The sequence below is a fragment of the Thermobia domestica genome, chromosome 11 (genome assembly GCF_964235325.1).
Source record: "Thermobia domestica chromosome 11, izTheDome1.hap1.1, whole genome shotgun sequence".
NCBI lineage: Eukaryota > Metazoa > Arthropoda > Insecta > Zygentoma > Lepismatidae > Thermobia > Thermobia domestica.
The window spans coordinates 135,039,983-135,058,583 of record NC_137464.1 but is presented as its reverse complement, the minus strand read 5'-3'; the positions used below and the strand labels follow the sequence as shown (position 1 = coordinate 135,058,583).

Sequence of the window (18,601 nt, the reverse complement as noted above, 5' to 3'; positions counted from 1 at the left end):
ATAAAAACAGTCTTCCTTATTTCCAGTTCATAAAGTATATATGAAAATGAATTTAAAGAAATTGAAGGTATGTTAGTTCAGTGGTAGAGTGCCCAACTTTTTCTATATAAATTGTAATTCCCTTCTCTTCTCTTTTTATTCGCGGATTCGAAGTAAAGAGAAAAGAAGTTTCTCGTCTCGTTTAATAGTTTAATAAGTCTCGTTTCGTTATTATTATTATTATTATTATTATTATTATTATTATTATTATTATTATAACACCGTGTATAACCATAATTTATTAAAATGTGAAAATTCCAAAGCTAATGATAAGAACAGAAACACGACTAAATTCTAGAATGTTATTAGCGTTGAACAAGAAAAAAGTGTGCAACGATGAAGGTGAAATCTTTCAGTTTAACTTCTCACGAATATCTCCTTTACGCTAAGGTGGAGGTATGATTAAGGTAAGTGAATAATAGTGAAATAAAACTGAAGTATCCCGAGAAAATCAACGGACACGATGTTGGTCTGAGATCGAACTGGGAACCCCCTGCATCACAGGTGAATGTTGAACCACTGAGCTAGCTACTACAATAACGTAGGAACAGGAGCATGGTCGAAGAGAGGAGAAACTCTATAATCTATACAAAGGTCACCCAGGAAGGTTATGCTACATGCAGTATAAGTCTTAATTCGTCAAAATTCTAATGTAAATCATCTAACTGCAAATTCTTCGTATATTTTTTTTTTTTATAAACCATTGAATTGTATAAACTCAGCTTTAATGTCACTTTGTTCAAATCTCATTAGATCTGTCGATTAATATGAATATTTGACTTCAGTTGCGTGGTCCCGAGTTCTATTAATATGAATATTTGCCTTTGGTTGACGTAGTCTACAATTTGAATCTGGGTGAGTCACTCTTCATTTTACGTTTTAATGTCATTATGTTCAGCTTTATATAATCCAGCAATTGATATGAAGATTTGTCTTCATCATGGTTTGATTTCCGATAGAGCACTCACTTTGTTCAAATCTCAAAAGGACAAATTAAAGCCAGGTGAAAGGTTAAGAATCTGCGAAAGGATAACATCTAGGAAAACTCTCTCATACGTTAATCCTCTAAACGAGCTGAAAGTTGTAGAAATTAACACTTTATGGTCTTAACGATGATTAATATAGACCAAGTGAGTTTCTTTTGTTATCTCTTACCGTTGTTGCTATATGGTGATAATATTCAAATCTAAAATGTAGCAGGTTTCTACATCATGGGGTTCCCCTAGAAAAATAAAGATCGGAGATTTAAATATATTCTTGATGAACTAAATTTACATCAAAACTGTTTCTCGTTATCTATTATCGTTTTTGCTCTATGGCGACCAACGCCATATTATTAAAACCAGAAATAATTTCTACCATTTGCAATTTGAAAAGAGGGTTAAAAGAGATGACAGGACCTATTCTAGGAACGATGAATTGTTTTGATGAAAACACTTGAAGCTGTAAGTGAAAGTGTATATTTCTGTCACTTTTAGGTTTAGTAAAGAGAATAGGATGAATATGGTATATACTCTTGCGTCATTAAACTACTTGTTACCTTTCTCTTAACCATCATTATTTGTGACTGTTTTCACAGAATGATGATCAAAATTTAAACTGAAAATGGTTCTTTCTCCTCTATGTGATTGAATAGGGATTTGTTCAGTCAATAAGATTTATCGGTTGATAAGAATATTTGATTTCGGTTCATTCTTGCATCAGTAGGAAACCACAACCCTAACCACTCATCTGAAGCATTACTTATTCTGGCTTACCTAAATAGAGCCTTTTGTCATCGCTCAAAACAGTAGCTTGTTAATAGTGAAATTGATTGGCAAAACAGGACTATGTAATTGAGGACTCGGAGGGCATTATGTCATTGTATTCACTAAATTATCAACATCACAGATTTTTAAAAACAAAATACAAAACTCCTTTATTTTGAATCAAATACGACGCGCATGTTATATTCGTAAACAAACTAAAGACGAATCAATTACCGCGTACTTGTGGCACCTAAAAAGGTTGCAAGGCTTACGGAATCCGGACTTAGCGACCCTTCCTGCTGAGTTTCACCGCCTACTCCTTGCTCTGAAGAGTTTTTACAGGGTGTTCGGTCTTATACCTAAATTTCCTTCTAGAAATAACAATTCAAGGGGGGAAAAGGATGCAAGTGATGGAATAAATTTTAAATGGTTAGAATGTAATGACGTAATTACATTTACTAAAGGTAAAACGTACTTTCAATTACAACAGAACCTGAAACCATTATATGAACTAGCCAATCCTTAATAGTCTAACCTGATAAGCTAATTTCGTTAAAATGTAGTAACGTTATTTCTGTCTAAAGATGGAGATAACCCCTTTCGAAACTATCTTTGTCGTTGACGTAATTAATCCTTATTACGAATAAAAGGGAAACGTCTCTGTCTGTGGGTAACGCCAATTTTTAACAGTTCATAGTCATGCTTAGACACCAATAGATATCGCTAACGTGCAGTCAACTTGCATATAAAACTATTGTAACGATTTAATTGCAACTTAAAAAATGTATTCTTTCAATTTAACCATTTGAAAACAGGACAAGGTCTGTGATCATACTTAGATTTGAGCATTAATACTAGTATTTGTGAATTTCTACACCAACATATTGTGAAGATGTAATTGCAACTCATAACTGTATTCTCTCAATTTACGTATTTGAAACTGTATAATAATGATGTATGCTTTGCTGTTTATTATTAAGATAAGGGCCGTAGCTATATTTAGATTTGAACATTAATTTTCGTGTAACCGCAAGTTAGTGGACAAACTTAAAAGATTAAATGTAAACAATTGGAACATTCTGTTAAGCAATTTTAACCTATAGCGTACAGTAAGCCGAAGGCTTCGGAAGGGGGGAGGATAACTAGTAATAAAAAAAAAACTTCTTTTAGCCTTCCCCGCTGCTGGTCTAATAGCTAGCACGGGCCTTTGGTGAGCGTCCTCCTGGGTTCGATTTCCGGAGGGAGAGCATTCAAATTTAAACGCATTTCACTTGTTTGTATTCCAGTTTAAACTGTTGGTTCATGCCTTAAATAGTCCCGGTACTGTAAAGAAAATATTTCAGTTTAACGTCCAACGATTATGCCCATTATGCTAAGGGAGACGGATGATTAAGGCAAATGAATGATTGAATAATTGGTAGAATGAAAATATGAGAGTAGCGCGTGAAAACCCACGAACACGATGTTGTCCACCATAAGCTAACTTATTCGGGGATCGAACTAGGGACCCCCATGCACCAGATGTAAGTGCTCTGCCGCTGTGCGACCTGGCCTCCCTTCCGCTACTAAATAGGAACACTAAAAACCAACCAACAAACAAAATGTTATTAAGAGGTTTCATCACTGCTACGCGATCTGTCAAAACACTTAAACAATATGAGTTCTAACTTTACGCTCAAGCTTTAGACTATTTTACGTTTAGTGCCACTTTAGTGACCTCAATAAGATGAACGTATTTAAATTTTTCGTAACACCGTCATACCTCTCTGTGAATGAGTATCTCAGTTCAGATTATGATAAGGGTTGTTCTCAGAAACGAGATATGTTTATTATTCGTTCGCAGTCAGAAATGTTATGACATTGTATTCTTCTTCTTCTTCTTTCACACACACACTCTCTCTTCACGCAACGTGATACAACAAGGAATTAGCATACAAACTTCTAACTAATCTTGCATTGTATGCGTGTCTTGTTCTTCACACTACAATGCAATGTGGAGTATTAGCTTTCTTAAAAATTATTTCCCATCACATCTCTCCGATTATGCTATCGCATAAACATACATATAACTTTAAGGTAAACGAAATCGAACAATACATAACAAAAAATCGAAGATAACGAGAACGTCTTATGAAGAGTTTTTTCATCAACTACATAAGCTTTCATAGTGACTCGAATCCTTCTACGTTTCGCATCTTCATACAGTCCCACAGCTGATGCAGCGTTATTAAACTATAACTCGATGTCATTCTGAAGAATTAGGTTTCTTAAAAATTGTCTCCGATTATGCTATCACTGTACGTAAGCCAAAGCTGTATGTATGCGATAAATTAACTTTCTCAGTCTCACAACGTTTCTTCTTACGTTTTTCCCTATAATTCAGCGCATCTCTGGCAACTCTGCAATGAGAGAATAAAGCAGTGGTGGATTGTGCTCCGTTAAATTTATATTGTGTCAAGTGATTAAGTTAGTTTGGCTGTTAAATATAGGTCACAGAACTTCGTAAGTAACAGTGATTATATTTATATAATAGGTTATATTATTAATGCTCAAGAAAAAAAGAATAAACTTAAAAGTTCGATAGTCGAACCTGAACGGTGCAATGTAAACAAACAAAAAACGAACGATTTTGTCAGTGCTGCCAACTCTATTTTCTATTTCGGTACGGGGTGCAATCAAAACAGTTTATACCGATTAAATATGAGTTCGTGTGGAGAGTGTATGGAACTCATATCTAGACAGGATGTAACTTAGAAAATTAAATGTGGTGACTGCCTTAATTTCTGGCACATAAAATATATTCAACTTAAAGATGAGGATGTTCAGTTTATGAAATCGGAAAATAAAACATGGCGATGTAAAAGTTGTGCGAAAAAGAGACGTACTAGCCTTTACAGCGAACCATCTCCTTCAACAGCGTGTCTATCATTACAAGATATTTACGAAATTGTACAAAAGTTAAGCAATGATCTTATAGAATTCAAAAAAGTAAACCGTGAAAGTGAACGAGATCTAAACGCAAGATATTTGAGTTTTTCATCTAGTGAAGTTGTATATATAAATCATAGCCTTACTCCATACGGGCAAGAGTTTGTTTGGTCAAGCTACGCGATAAGAATTTTGCATATTTGTGTGTGGATCATGCTGGATCAATTAAATTAAAGAAAAATCAAAATGAGAATAATGTAATTGTAATAAACGCAATTGAAGATATTGAGCAGTTGTACTAAATGCATGAGACAAATGAAGTTAGAATTTATTATCAGAGTGTAAGGGGATTAAGGACGAAAACAAATAAGTTTTTAGCTAATACGTCCTTGAATGAGTATGATATTATATTGGTAACAGAAACATGGTTAAATGATATTTATGATGGTGAGCTATTTAGTAATAACTCAGTATATATACGAGATAGAGATAGAGGGGGAGGTGTTCTAATTGCAATTAAAAACAAATATAATAGCTGTAGATGTATGCTAACTGACAAATTAGAAAACCTTTGTGTACGAGTGAATTTTCAAGGAAGATACTATTATATCTTTAATGTGTATTTTACTCCAGGATCTAAGGTAGAGGAATATATTAGTTTTAATCAATTCATTTGAAAATAATGTAGCATTTCATAATAGTAATTTTATTATAATAGGTGATTTTAATCTTCCTTTAATTACGGGTGTCGAATGCGATCTACAGCTTCATGGATCAAGTTATAGAGCACTTGATAATCTTATGAATTTTCATAATTTAAGATCGATTAATAATGTTAGGAACAAAAATGGAAGAACTTTGGATTTAGTTTTAACAAATTTCAGACAAAATATTTTAGTAATTAAAGACGACTCACCAATAGTTCGACCAGATGAACCTCATCCTCCACTAATAATCGAATTAAATCTTCATAAAAATAATGATCACCGGTACACGAAAAATAGTTCCGCGTACAGGTATAACTTTCAAAAGGCGTGTTTTTTTAAAATGTATGAAATATTTCGTGAAAGGGACTGGTCATTTGTGGAGCGAATTGATAACGTAGATGTAGCTGTAGAGCAGTTTAATAAAGCAATAAAAGAAAATTTTAGGGTAACCGTACCCAAAAGGAAAACGAACAAAACATTTTCCTGTTGGTTCAATAGGGATATACTGGAGACGATTAAGCTAAAGGAATATTACAGAAAACACAAGAAACAATCTGAATATAACACAATGTTGTCTAACGAATATTGAAAACGAGTGAAAATAATGCTCGATAAAGCATATAAAGAGTACGCAAGGAAAATGGAAGATAATATTATGGGGGATGAAATGTCTGGAAGTTTATTAAAAATAAAGGCCATCTTCTGCAAATCAACCGATGACATTAAATAATAAGAGTTTATGTGATGATAAAAAATATAGCTGATGGTTTTGCAACATATTTTAGGTCAGTATATTCTGAGAACAAAGCATATTACAGCATATGTGAATCTAGCAAAATGCACGTAAATAATTCATTAGTGTTACACTAGGGTGGGTCGTTTTGCCACTTTTTCTTCGCAACGAAATGTAATACCTGGCAAAAGTGGCCAATCCACATGGACATTTCAGGTATAGATTTTTTTTCAAATCAGATAATATCTTCTGTGAGAACTATTGCATCAAAGTTTCAAAATTTCACTGAAAATTGCAAAAAATACCAAAATTGTTCATTTTTGTACAGTTATGTTAAAGTAAACATATTTTTGGGTTTATACATGCCAGATGCTATGAAAACTGACATTCCTGTCTCAAAATGCCAGTTATATGCGCTTGGGAGGGATAGTGGTGCCTTCTCTGGGGCCGGAAAAGAGGGTAAATTCAGTACAATTAAGCGTTTCTACAGCTTTTTTGTCCTTGCCTTTTCCTTCGGGACCTGCTGGACCAATATGAAGATGAACGTGAGAATTTTTGGATAGCATCGTCACTGGAGATGATACGTGGTGTTATAACTACGAGCCGGAATCCAAAAGACAGTCCATGGAATGCCGATTTTTACAAGCGCGACATACAGGCTCTGGTTCATCGTTGGCAAAAGTGCATAGCAAATGGTGAGAACTATGTGGAAAAATAAGTCTGTAGCTGAAATATTGCTCTGTTTAGTTGTGCTATTGTTAGTTATGTATCTCCATTAGTTTCCATAAAACAAAGGATGCATTACTTTCGGAACGATTTTCGTACATTTGACTGAAACTGTTATGAGTGCTCAGAGATACAATGTAAGCGAGAAGGCTGCGGCACATATAACAACTGTGCTTCAGGCAGCTTCAAAGGCTGGAATCATAACTTCTCAAAACTCTAGCGACATAACATCTGCTTTAACTGTAGAGAGGGACAAAATAAGGCCTGCGAAACTTAAACATGCTCGGAATTTAAAAGAAAGTTCCAGAAATGATGATCCCATTAAAAGCCTATACTTTGATGATCGAAGGGATGACACTAAAATACACACAGGCATCGTTAGAGAAGAGCACTTATCACTTGCGGCTGAACCTAACTCTCAATACGTTGGTCACGTGACACCATCCTCTGGCTCTGCACATGACGAGACCAGAGCTATTTTCGAATACATCATGAACCAACTCAGAGTTGGCTTTCATAAAGTTGAGGTTCTTGGGTGTGATGGAACATACACTAACATGCTTGGAATGGAGTTGTTCTTCGAAAATTAGAGGAACTAACAGGAAAACCTATGCAATGGGCTATTTGTCTCTTGCATTTTAATGAACTGCTGTTCCGAGCTCTCTTCACGCATATTCACGGCGCTTATTCAAGCCCCTATTCTTACACACGTCCCATAGTTTCAAAACTATCTAACTGTGAATAGCTTTCAGTGTGGCTATTCAAACCAATAAAATGTGACTTATCTCATCATAGTCCAGAAGAGCACAGAAAACTCAGTAAAGACCTGAGATGCTTGTTCCAGATATCTCAAGCCATTGACTCCGGAGCATGCTCGGAAGAGGTTGTTTCTATGTTTCCTGGCAAACTGAACAAAGCTAGCTGGTTGACTAGTGCAAACAGAATTATAACATTGTATATTGCAACAGAAAACCTACCAAGAAATTAATAGAAATTGCGACATTCATACTTAAGAGTCTGTGTGGTTATGCAATACCGTATCAAAACATAGTCTTCCATTGCTGGTGGTCCTCTCACGTCTTTGAGACTATTCATAGGTCTAGATACTTACCAAGGAAATACCAGGCTGTAATCCGTTCATCCATTAAGACGAATGCATTCTTTGCACTCCCAGAAAATTTCTTCTCGCCATGATGACTGATGGTCGACTTGCTGTCCGACAAGATGCATTACATAAGATCTTAGTGCTCGAGAACACGAAGCAGAGAATCTCCATAACTCCACTAGATATAACATCATTCCCAGACTGAATTTTGAGGCAAACGATTACACTGCAATGACAGTTTGGGAAAGCAGTGATGTTTTAATAACTGTACTACCAGTAAGTTCTATGGACGGTACCAAACAAACAGCTCATGGTCAAACTTTCACTTCCTGACAACACTGTGCCAGAATGGTCCTTCACCGTCCATCCGTGCCACGCGGTGGCAGTAGAACGGATAGTGAAATTGGTCACTGAAGAAGCCTCCCGAGTATGTGGCAGTGATATTAGAGGCGGAATAATCAGGTCAACCTTACTTTCTAGGCAAGCTGCGTCTAAATTTCAATCAAAGTCCAATTTGTGACAATTTTTCCTGATAGTGACGAATCGGATTAGTTCATCCGGCCCTACATATGGTTGGTTGATTGGATAGGCCTAGCGGAAGAGCCCTAGGTGCAGCCACCTCTGCATGGTGGGCTCTAGGTCACTTGGCCAGGCTATATTTCCAGGTGAGCGAGGAACTGCACACAGCTTAACTGTACTGAATTTGCCCCCTTTTCTGGCCCCAGAGGAGGCACCCCTATTTCCCCAAAGTGCATATAACTGGCATTTTTATACTTGAATGTCAGTTTTCATAGCAACTGACATGTATTTAACCGAAAATATGTTTACTTTAACATAACTAAAATTAATGAACAACTTTGGTATTTTTTTGCAATTTTCAGGTAAATTTTGAAACTTTGAGGCAATAGTTCTCACAGAAGATATTATCTGATTTGAAAAAAAATCTATACCTGAAATGTCCATGTGGATTGGCCACTTTTGCCAGGTATTACATTTCGTTCTGAGAAAAAAGTGGTAAAACGCTGCACCCTAGTGTTACACTCCATAAAGATAGAAGAATATAAAGCAGCAATAAAAAAATTAAAACCCAGAAGGGCGAGTGGACCTGATAATATACCACCATATGTACATAAAGCTTGCTCTGAAGTATTTATGTATCCTTTGTGTACAGTTTATAATCTAATCCTGAAGACGCAATCATTTCTCAGCCCACGGTTGAGACTTTCATTTGATCCTTGGTTAAATAAGTTTGTGTCCCGTTCAAGAGAGTTTTTTAATACATGTAATTTCCACTTGATAGTTCAAATAGTCCGAGACAAACGAAACCAAATGTACAAGTTTCTCTCCTGCCAACTTTAATTTTCACCACGTATAACATCGGTACTGAAAGGGACACTAAAAGCAAATCTAACGAACATGATCTTCCGTAGGGTATCGACCCTGAAATCATGAGTTTGGTTTCGGTGGGGTGGCACTCAGTCGAAAATGTATATTTCAAATCAACTTGAAGGTGAAAAAATCTTTAGCCATAACCAGAAACTTCATTTTTTTCCTGATGTGGAATAGAATTAGATTTTTTGTAATAGCAAATGTGAACACTCTACAACTGAGCAAATGAAACGAGACGAGACTTATAAAACTTAAACGAAATAAGAAACTTTTTTTTTTAATTGCTTGAGTTAAGCTGATTTTAGTTTAGCGTCTCTTTTAGCAGCGAGGCTATATGAGACGTGAACTTATTGATTAATGTGGAATGCAAACCACATGAGCTACCGCCAGAAATCGAACCCGGGTCTCCTATTTTTTCAATTGGAATCCACACATAAAGCTAGCTTATCTTTGGTTTGATCCTTAGTTAAGAAAGTTTGTGTTCCGTCCAAGAGATTTTATAAATGTATTTTCCACTTCAGAGTCCAAATAGACCGAGACAAACCAAACCAAATGTGCGTTTCGATCCTTCTGACAAATTTAACTTCACTAACATAAAATGAAGAGTGACTCACACAGATTCGAAATGTGGACTACGTTAATCAAAGGCAAATATTCATATTAATTGATAGATCTTAGCGGCTCTCATCATATAACTTTTTGTTGATTTCTTTCCTTCGGCATAAATAACACGGGTCCCAGTTCGATTTTCGGTGTATTTAATCACACACACACAGTTTCGGAAGTCATTCCCTCATATTGATAATTTCTCATCCATTTCATTTTCACCTACTGAAAATCGAAAATATACAACGTTATAAAGTGACTTTAAATAAATAAATAAAAAAAAATAACCTAACCTCCAATTACGTCTTCAAGAATTTGACTTAAATATACGATTTCTCATCGTATATTTTCAATAAACATGACATCACCTGATTCGTTGCTTCCTATAAAAGCGACTTTGAATGAAATGCTATATTCCTCTTAGCAACTAAAATCAACATCGATGAATCTAACCATCATCAGTTCTTCAATAATAACTTTCGCGTGGAACCCATTTTCTATGGGAAGCTTCTCAGTCTCATCTCATAGGACAATGGGACGGAGTCCAAAATTACATGTTTCATCTTGTTTATGGTTAATTCCGCGGTAACTGACCCTATGAAGGGAAAATTTGAAGTTTCACCTTGGTCGAGATAAGTATTAAAATTCATTTTTAAGAATTCTGAATTTTTCATACATGAACAAGATGATACCAACGTTGATTTGTAGATGGCTCTGCAGGATTCAAAATATAGCCACTTACATGTCGCAGAATATCGTATCTACATTTGGATTTTAACACAAAGTTTTTTCCTGCTAATTCCTGTAGGTAAGGGAAAATCACGTATGGTATTTATTAAGATAATGTTTGTGTTTACATCAGTATCATTGTTTTGCACATAATTTAATAATAACAAGAAAATTATAATAATTGATTTATTCAAGTAGGCTGTCGTGTGTCACAAGAAAACATAAATAAGTTTATGTATTTATATACATAATTAACCCCTTCAGTGCGTAATTTTCAGATGCGAACCGCTGTAAAGAGTGTAGGTTTTTTTTTTTTTTTTGAATTGGAATTTGTTACCTTTTAATAACTTTTGAACCTCTCAAGCAATCACAATTAAATTTTCGGCATTATGAACTTTTTTGTTTCTAATTAGCTACTATAACTTGTCATTGTCGTTTTTATGGTTATCATCATGATCATCATCATCATCATCCTATGGTTAGGTTACACAAAATTTGGGAATGCCTCAACAGATCAAGTCCAATTTTTCTGTGTGGTCTCTTGGAGTTCCTAGGTGAGCGCAAACTCGCTAAATATTGTCGGGAATAACATTACTCATATTATGGGCAAGTACATTCGCCATACGCAATACAAAATAGCCAAAGCAAAATGAAAGCGTATATATACACGCCATCCGCACAGCAGGTGCGTTTTGAAGACACGAGTTAACTCGCCACCCACACTGAAGGGGTTAAACAAAAAAAGCTGTAATTTTAAATTTTCTTCATTTGGACAAACGGTAATCAAAGGCCGTGCAGAAAGTCCCGAGATAATATGTTTAACTCTTTTAAATACAAAATATATTTTGTCGTGTAAGTCACATTTCTTTCCTTGTCGTGTAATTCACATTAGGCGTGTCGTGTAAGTCACATTCTGTTGCAATGTTACCACATTGCCAATAGTAGCTAACTGCAGTAAAACGTATAAACAATGGATTGATAACTCAATGAATGTATTAGGCGCCATGTTTAGTGTAAGAGAATGAAAGATAAGGAAACAATATTATGAAGTATGGGTGTAAAGTGTACTTGACTGGAATATAAATGTAACAAATGAATGAAAAGTTAAACAATATGAATGAATGTGATGTAGAACGAAGTTTTAAAAAGGTGACAGGAATTATCTACTGTCTCTGGAGCAATTCCGGCATATGTGGTTCCGAAGTTTCTCGCTTCATCTACTCTTAATACTATTATCAGTTTTCTCGCACTCTTTTCGTTATTTTGGAAATATGCTTGTAAATTGGTAGGCATCTAAAGCTCAGGCCGCTATAGGATGGAGGTGGGCATGTGGGAAAGGATTCGCTCAGATCTATTGAAAGGATATTATATCGTTATTTGCCTGGTGTAAATGAGGAACACCTCAGTCTGGATTGTCAGCTATATGTTTTAAACCCCCAACCTACCTAGCCAAATCTAGCACGCTATTACTCTCTCACGCTTCCTTGGTAGAAAACACGCTTATTCAAACGAAAATATATAAGTCACAACGAAGTTTACTTTAAGATTATGAAATTAGGACATGTCAGATATGTAATACTCGTCGTTTCTATTGCATTTTCAGATATGCCTAGTTCAGAAGCTGAATGGAAGTGGAAATAGAGAGAGTAGAAAAGAATGATATTGCATCAAATGGATTTTAGTGGAAATTACTGTTTTATGTACCAAGAAGAGATACAAACCGCTCACTGGGTATCACACAGTTTTACTATGTAAACTGCAATAATATATTTTCCTGAAGAAAATGAAACCACAGAACATGATTCGTGCGTAATTATATCTAATTGTATGCATCAAGATATGTTTGCAGTTGCTTGTTTCAATTCTACACTTATGGAAGATTTGACACTTTGAAGGGCGTCATCCGGGTTTCCGATCAACAATGTGAATTATCAGTCGGATAATGGTGCACAACATTATTCATTTTGTTCAGTAACATTGCAGAAAGTTGAAGTGTATTGGCACTTTTCGTCTACGAACTATGGCAAAGGCTCTCAAAGACAAATTGATAATCAATCTGCTTCAGAATTTATTGAGAACGCACGCAAGTTATGTCCGTACTACTTTATACTGTAGTAAAGAGTATTACTTAAAAAAATTTTGAGCTGATGCGCCAATGGAAACAACATTAGAAAGAAATATGTAATATTCCAAAAACACGAAACTAGCACAACTTTCATAGTGTTTCAGCGTATACTATTGAATGTTCTCTCATCTAAGACATTTCTTCACCAAGAAAGAAGTTTGGTTTCATTCCAGGACAGTTCACTGGAGCATGTGAAGGGAATAAACGCAGCGACGAAGTGATGAAAATACTTGACTGGAGACAGGGTATTGGTACCCTTTGCCGGAAGAATTGTTAAACATTTGTTAGATGTGGAGGAAAAGATCAGGAGAACTGTATGTAGCATTTTCTTCGCCATTACCATCAAGGTAAAGAATTTTATTGGCTGCAACAGAAAGATTAGGCCTATGTTGCATTAACAGACATCAAGCAGGAATTAAGTGAACCAAGTATCGATTACAAATATAATTAGAATTTGACAAATTTTGCTCGAATAAAATAACTGTTAACTTCTTGTTTTGTCTGTTAACTTCCTTTTATCTCTCTAAATCATTAGTGCCACTCTATCCGCCAATAGATTTTGAAAGTGTAATTAAACGAAGACATGATGTTAGGCTTGTCGTGTAAGTCACAAATTTATGTCGTGTACGTCACGTTATATTTGTGGCATATATTTTAAAATAAATACAGAAAATATAACAATTTTCTTTTGGTCTTGTAGCTTGGTATCTAGTTAATATAAAAAGTTAATGCAAAAAGTTTTAGTTTCCTTGTAGCAATAGAAGAACAGAATTATCAAATAGTTAACCGTTATGCAAAACACGATGTCTCCTACTGTCGTGTAAGTCACGTATATATTTAGAGACTTGTTTCAGCCATTTTGTTTACATATTTAAATGCTGCAAATAAAAATGAATGAAGGACTTATTGCCCCTTATTTATAACTTAAAACTTGCCCATGAAAATATCTTATAACTTTTCTAATACATATTATTTACTGTCGTCTGTTGTTGTGTAAGTCACAAATGGAATTAGCCTTATACAACTAAGACCAATTCGATCAAAGGACAAATTTCATAGTCTGCTCCCATGGACATTAATGCTCTTCGCCGAAGGGGGCGGGGGTCCAAAATAACTACCCAATACATGTCTACGATCACATACAGAAGAAGAAGAAGAGGAAAATGAATGTTTCATCTTGTTTCTTTACCCGGTAGGCCTGCAAGAGCATGAATGCATCCTAATATACTAGTTCAGCCCGGTTTAGGCCCCCAGGGAATTCCCAGGGCGAAAATTTTCCACGGATCCTAACACTTAGCAACATTGCCCCAATACATGTCTATGTCTACATACGCCTTAGTGACAACCGCCTAGTAACAATCGCCCAAGGTCAAGGTCAAATTTCCCGAAGTAAATTATTCACTACTATATGTATGCGGATCCAAGGGGGGCTATATATATAAAATATAGTGACCATTTATTTTCTTACATAATGATTCCCTTCGCGCGAAATACTGAAGAACTAGACGAACACTTTCTATGTTACTTTTGACTCAAGAGTATCCATTAGAAATAAAAGAAGAAGGTTCTACGATTTGGTTTAGTACAACTGTATATATGATGTAATGTACTATATTGCATAGCTGTGACACGTTTATAATTTTCTTAAATCCATACTCTTGTCAAGAGAACGCAGATGGTTAAAAAAATAATTTTCGCAAAACAATCCGAACCTATGCTAAAATGAAGTTCTGCATCCAACTCCGTTATGATAACAACTACACCAAGAAGGCATGTGCGTGAATCTGGCAGAACACATTTTCGGAAATGGAAAATAAACTATGTATATCATTTGTTCATCGTTTGTTCACGATTGTTCACATAACATTTTCGTTCACGATTTATAAACAATTTATGCGGGAAAAAAAATGGGCGGTGCCAACTTCACGCAGCAGAACCCATTTTCCGAAATCTGAAATAAACCATGCAGATCGTTTGTTCACGATTGTTCACATATAATTTTCGTTTGTTCACGATATATAAACAATTTATACGAAAGAAAACGGGCGGTGTCAACTTCACGCTGCAGAACTCATTTTCAGAAATCTAAAATAAACCATGCAGATCGTTTGTTCATCCCTTGTTCACGATTGTTCACATAAAATTTTCGTTTCTTCACGATTTATAAACAATTTATGGGCGATGCCAACTTCACGCAGCAGAACCCATTTTCAGAAATAAAAAATAAACAATGCAGGTCGTTTCTTCACGATTGTTCACATGAAATTTTCGTTTGTTCACGATTTACAACAATTTATACGAAAAACAAAATAGGCGGTACCAACATCACGTACCTAAAAAGAATCGGAAAACAAAAATAAACAATGTAGGTGGTTTGTTCATCGTTTGTTCAGATTGTTCACATAAAAGTTTGTTTAAAAATCGTGAACAAAAGAATTTATACGAAAAAAAATGGGCGGTGCCAATTTCACGCAGCAGAACCAATTTTCAGAAATCGGAAATCAATAATGCAAATCGTTTGTTCACATAAATTGTTCGTTTGTTCACGATTTATAAACAATTTATACGGAAAACAAAATGGGAGTTGCCAACTTCACGTAGCTGAAAAATATTGAAAATCAAAAATAAACTATGCAGATCGTTCCTTCATCGTTTCTTCACGATTTTTCACATAAAATTTTCGTTTGTTCACGATTTATAAACAATTTATACAAAAAACAAAATGCGCGGTGCCAACTTCACGCAGCAGAATCCACTTTGAGAAATCTGAAATAAACCAAGCAGATCATTTGTTCACGATTGTTCACATAAAATATTCGTTTGTTCACGATTTATAAACAAATTATACGAAAAACAAAATGGGCGGTACCAACTTCAAGCAGCAGAACCAATTTTCCGAAATAGGACATAAACCATGTAGATCGTTTGTTCACAATTGTTAACAAAATTTTCGTTTGTTGATGATTTATAAACAATTTATACGAGAAACAAAATGGGCGGTGCCAACTTCACGTACCAGAAAATATTGGAAAGAAAAAACAAACAATGTAGATCGTTTGTTCATAGTTTGTTTACGATTGTTGGCATAAAATTTTCGTTTGTTCACGATTTATAAACAATTTATACGAAAAACAAAATGGGTGGTGCCAACTTCACGCAGCAGAACCCATTTTTGAGAAATCTGAAATAAACCATGCAGATAGTTTGTTCACGATTTACAAACAATTTATATGAAAACAAAATGGGCGGTGCCAACGTCACTTCCTGAAAAATATCGGAAATCAAAAATAAACAATGCAGATCGTTTGTTCATCGTTTGCTCACGACTGTTCATATAAAATCTTCATTTGTTCACGATTTTTAAACAATTTATACGGAAAACAAAAAGGGGAGTGTCGACTTCACGTAGCGACCTGAAAAATATAGGAAAGAAGAAGTGTTTCAGTCAGATCCTTTGCTTATTGTTTCTTCACGATTGTATACATAAAATTTTCCTTTGGTCACGATTTATAAACACTTTATTCGAAGCTGGAACGAAGCAGAGATCCCATTGTTGAGAGGTGAATGCTCTATCATTCATCAATGCCACATCCTTGTACGTTTCCTAGCGTAGATATGGCTATGTCTAAAAACTGATTACAGGCCTGCTAAATATACATAATAATAAAGAATAAAAGCTGTAAAATAATTAAAAAGGGGTAATTGGTAAACTATAAAGATGTAATAGAAAATATGAATATAAATAACACACACATAAATAATAATAATAATAATAATAACGCAAATTGTGAGAAAAAGTTTCAACTTGCTATCACGAGGACAAATAAGGTACTTCTGTGTAAATTATCTAATTCACTGACATATTAGTCAGTCGCTTGAAAGAATGTTTCGGCTGGGAAATTTTTCACAATGCAATCAAAAAATATTCTGAATTATTAAATGAATATGCCTGAATTGCATATATTTAATAGCATATACGAATTTATAATCTCTCTCATGTATACCCTTCAACAGAAAGCAATATAGAAAGTTTATAGAAATTCTAACTGAAATACAAATTCTTCGCACGAGAAGAACAGATTGAGGGAAAAGATTCGAACTCAGTTTCTCGCCTTGGGATTCTTTCTGATTTGAAATTAAATTATAGGAACCCAGCTTGACCAAAGAATTTTTTTGTTTCAAAATTCACTTCAAACGGTCGCGAAGATTTAATTAGAGGCAATGTCGAGATAGTGTATTTCTATTAGAGAATACGCACAATGCTCTGTAACAAAATGGAGCGAAAATAGATTTCAACTTATAAGGAGATCTGAGGGATGTATGGCAATGGTGTTATTCTAATCTTTTAACAACCGGTTCTCTCTCTCTCTCTCTCTCTCTCTCTCTCTCTCTATCTATCTATCTATCTGTATACAGTGAAACCTCTCTAAAGCGGACAGCTGTGGGGAATCAAAAATTGTCCGCTATAGAGAGGTGTCCGCCTTAAAGAGGTTTCAATATTTTCTTACGTAAATTAGTAATCAAGGTGATATGTAATTAGAAAAAAATATTTTTGTATGAATCGTGTATTTACGAATATTACCAAAATGTTACGATATCTGTATTATCCTCCGCCATCCAATACTCTATGTTCAAGGCACAACATTGAAATAAGATGCTATAGTTCTCTGCACTTTACACTTAACACTACTTACTACGTTTCCAGTATGTCGCTTTAATTTGTGGGTTAATTGCAGTCCAGAAGTGTCTTTTTTGAGACAATATGCGTACCCACGGTCAAAAAATACCAAACTTGTCTTCTGCTTGGTCAGAGATTCCAAAGGGACAGTAGCACAGGGGTGTAGCCAGCAGGTTTATGTAGGAGGGACCCGTCGTTTTTGAGGGGGGGGGGCAGCTACAATGTACAAAGGCAAAAAAAGTGTTGCTACTACTGTTTTTGAGACCTGAAAAAAATTAAAATTTTGGTTTCGTTTTAGAAAACTAAAAACACTATTTTAATTCTTCTTCTTCTTATTTATTTATTTATTTATTATTATTATTATTCAATGCAACTGTGTAGTGTCAGCAGTTGAGCTGTGTTCAAGAAAAACTCAAAACTCTGGAACCATCACTTCTGAATTGCAAACGGGTCCTCGTTTACGGGACAACGCTAAGTCCCACGTGGCTAGGATGGCTCAGGACACCATTCTACGCCTTGGATGGGAAACAATATTGCAACCACTATATTCCCCGGGTATTGCACCGTCCGATTATCACCTGTTCCATTCTTTGGACAATCACCTTAGAGGACGCCAGTTCAAATCCCTAGTAAAAGTACAAAATGCGCCTGATACCTTCTTCGTTTCACTGACCACCATGTTCTACCGCGAATGAATCCATGGCCTTTCAGATGTTGGGAGAAGGTCGTCGATGCTGATGGGGACTATTTTCGATCTTTCAGGTTAGGTGACATATCGATGTTCGAAGGTGGTGGGTGAAAAAACAACAAAACTTTTCTTGGTTACCTTTATATTTAAATTTAAGACCTTGTATACAGAACCTATCTACACAAGATTGATTTTCTTTGAAACTTCACTTAATTTCTTTACGGTTACCTGACAAAAATATTTATTTGTTATTCGTGACTATATATATATATATATATATATATATATATATATATATATATATATATATATATATATATATATATATATTATTACACTGAGTAGAAATAAAAGAGAGCGAATGAAATTCAAACTGAATAAAACCATTGTTTCTCACCAA

The 18,601-nt window shown here is 35.1% G+C and overlaps 1 protein-coding gene across 2 annotated transcripts in view; it reads right to left on the bottom strand.

The window, feature by feature from the left end:
• Positions 1-18,601, bottom strand: part of LOC145664458 (thioredoxin domain-containing protein 11) — a 506,348-nt gene that overhangs the window by 111,697 nt on the left and 376,050 nt on the right. The gene's annotated exons all lie outside the window — the stretch shown is intronic.